The 3,522-nt window shown below is 34.6% G+C and overlaps 1 pseudogene; it reads right to left on the bottom strand.

Annotated features, from left to right (window-relative positions):
* Positions 1-1,656: 1,656 nt before the first annotated feature.
* On the bottom strand, positions 1,657-2,579 carry LOC125119095 (olfactory receptor 5AC2-like; annotated as a pseudogene).
* Between the last annotated feature and the right edge of the window lie 943 nt (positions 2,580-3,522).

The following is a 3,522-nucleotide window of genomic DNA, read 5'->3' as shown; positions in this document are numbered from 1 at the left end:
TCACTCAGTGGGTTAAGGAGCCAGCATTGCCTTGAGTTGTGGAGGTCGCAGAGGTGTCTTGGATCCCATGTTGCTGTGGTTCTGGTGTAGACTGGTGGTTACAGCTCTGATTCCACTCCTTGTCTGGGAACTTCCATATGCTACAGGTGCGGCCCTATAAAAGACAAAACAAAAATAAAATAAAATAGCATAAAATAAAATAAAATATTCTGGATTTAATCAAGATTCTAGACGTAATTTTATCTACCAGTTTACAAGGAATACATTATTTTCGTCACAAAGATTCTTTTGGCCAGAGCTACACTGTGAAAAATTCTGTAGGAACCATGAACCAGTTTCTTCAACAAATAAATGACATGAAAAAATGAGGAACAAAAGCCTTTTTATATTAAAAGAGACTTAAAAACCATCATTAAAATGCAATAGCTAGACTTTGTTTATATCCTGTTTCAAAGACACAGCAAAATTTTGAGATGTATTACAAATATTGAATGCCTATAGATATCAAATATTAATCAACTGTTATTAAGTTTGCAATATATGACAATTGTGCCTTGCTTAGATTAGTATAAAATGTTTTTTAGCATTGTATTGCTAACGGGTTAATAAAAATTTGATTTTGGCTTTAACAATTCAGTCATGAAATATCATTGCAGAAATCAGAAGCATTAAGTATTGCTTAATGCTAAAACTAAAAAAACTAAAAAAAAAAGTTCACATTGAGATGTACACAGGGGAGTACATTTATTTTTTCAAAATGACAATAATATTTTAAAAGTTTATAATAGAACATAAAGAGTAAATTCATAGTAAATTGGTAGCTGAGATTGCGCTCACAAGAGCCCAGTCTCAGATTTGAGAGATCACGACTTCAATTTTGTATCCACAGCCATATACTTTATTGCAAACAAAATACTCACATAAGAAGTGTATAGGGAATCTGTAATATTTGAAAAGTCTGTATCTTGAGATATCTCCAAAATCTGCAGATTCATGAGTATCATATGATATCCAGTATGAAATTTAGTGTGTGGATTTCCAGATATGGGAAGTTTTACATTTTGATGTTCCATCACTCCATTCAAGACAGCTTCCTTTTTTTTTTCAGTTGTTCAGATGCATCAATTTTTTAAACCTCCTCATTTTTCTTCATTTTCCTCACTTTTATTTGAAAAACATTTTTTCTGTCAAGAATCTAAGTTTTTATCACTTTATCATGATGTGGTAGAGCATCCCCTAGTCTTGTTTACATGCAGGTCTACCTCAGTGAGTTAGCGTCAGTCATGAACCTAATGACTCACACTTATATACCAGCCTCAGTTACTGTCAGTTATTTAAAAAAATTAATAAAATTAGGAGGAGGAGTTCCCTGCAGAGAGCAAATTTTCAAAGCCTAAAGTTCAGATAAAAAGGAATTACAATATTTCTAATTAACTGTGAATGATGTGAGCCATTTCAACTGAAGTAGTAACTACAACTGCAGTAGTAATTTCCACATCCAAGTAAACATTGCTTGAAGCTGGGTTCCTTCAGCCAGTGCTCGGTGACCATGACCTCTGGTGCTCTGATGAAAGTCTGGCCAATGTGCAGGAATTGGGGACCTGTTTATGCAAAGAGTGAAAGGAGGAAGAATTTGAAATTTCCCTTGAGAGGTGTTTACTTCTTTGCAACTCTTCTCAAGGTACCTATAACCTCTTTATTTCTTAAGCTGTAAATAAATGGGTTTAGCAGGGGAATTATAATCATGTAAAATAGAGAATACATTTTTGTCCTGATCTTCAGCTAGGCCCAATGCAGGGTGCACACACATGAAAATGAGAGTGCTGTAATAAAATGAGACATAGAGCAGATGGGCACTGCACGTGGAGAAGGCTTTGCTTCTGCCCTTCTCAGATTTGTCTTCAGAATGTCAAAGAGCCCACAAGTATAAGAGATTATGATGGTCATTAAAATGGATATTTGTATAAAAGCTGCAAAAATAAGTATCATAGTGCATTAATGGATGAGTCATTGCATGAAGTTTTGAACAGTTACAAAATTTCACAGTAGAAATAATATATTATGCTAGATATACAGAAAGTCAGTTTTAATAATAAACTTGCATGACTCAGGGGATGCAGAAAGCCAATTGCATATGAAATACTTATTAAGTAACTGCAGATTCTGTTGGCCATCACCACTGGATAAAGCAAGGGGTTACATATGGTTACATAACAGTCATAGGCCATCACTACCAGGAGGAAACATTCTGCAGTTGCAATGGAAGCAAAAAAGTAAAATTGGGTGATGCACCCAGCTAGGGATATCACTGCAGCCTTGTATAAGAAATTGACCAGCATCCTAGGTGTTACAGAGGTTGAAGTGCAAGCATCTGCAAAGGCTACACCACCAAGGAACATATACATAGGTGGGTCAATGTGGGCATCTTTCCAAATAAAAGCCATCAGTCCAAGACTGCCCTCCATGGTGATGAGGTAGCTGGCCATGAACACAATGAAGAGGAGGACCTGCAGCCATGGTTGCTCAGTAAGCTCTATAAGAACAAACTCAGTCACCAAAGTCTTGTTTCCTTCTGACATACCCACACTTGATCCCTGTAATGTGAAAATATGTGACAAAGACAATCACTAAAGATTACACAAAGTTGTGGCATTGTATTTGCAAATTAAATTGTATCCTACTGTCACTTTCCATTTAGTCGATAGTTTTCAAAGTTTAATTTTCATCCTATGGTGAGTCTGTTTAAAAATTCTGTGTTTAGGTATCTGACCCTAAAATTGGGGGAAAAATAAAAAACAAAACTAAGTGCAAATATGTGAGTTAATACTAAATCTATATGGAAACTATTGCAGAAAAAAAGAGATGCAAATGCAAAACCATTGCATGTGGGAAAAAAATAAACTAAGGATTCAATTTAGGCATAATCACACAACAAAGACATTGCAAAAACAAATCCATAAGCAAAGAGGAAAAGCAATAATATGTGGGAGAAGAATCTGTGACACATTTTGCATATTTAGGGTTAGTAAGGATAACACACACACAAAAGAAACCTCTTGCAATATAGATGAGAACAAATTAAATGACCCCGTGAAACGAAGGATGAGAAAATGTGAACAGACATGTTTATGAAAGAGCAAGTCAATGTGACCAATAAATATATGAAACAATTATCATCCTATTAATAATTAGTGATTTTCTTTAAATTGGTGCATTATTCTTACTTATCAGATAAGCAAAAAGGCAAAATGAGAAATAATATCCACTGATGACAGGAAAGTAAGAAAGGAAGCATTTTCTAATATAACTGGTGAATATACATTTTAACAGTCTTTCAAATCTGAGCTTACCTGACAAAATTAGAAATTTATGTAAACTTGGATCAACCAGTCTTATTCCTGAATATACATTCTATAAATAATATAACTCATGTACAAGAATAAAGTTCATGTAATAGTGTGTATATGTCAATCCCAAACTCCTAATTCATCTCACCCACTCCTGCTTTCCCTTTTGGCAACT

The sequence above is a fragment of the Phacochoerus africanus genome, unplaced genomic scaffold, assembly GCF_016906955.1.
Source record: "Phacochoerus africanus isolate WHEZ1 unplaced genomic scaffold, ROS_Pafr_v1 Scaffold_123, whole genome shotgun sequence".
NCBI classification, from domain to species: Eukaryota; Metazoa; Chordata; class Mammalia; order Artiodactyla; family Suidae; genus Phacochoerus; species Phacochoerus africanus.
The sequence above is the reverse complement of the archived record's forward strand: the minus strand, read 5'-3'. Positions and strand labels throughout refer to the sequence as shown.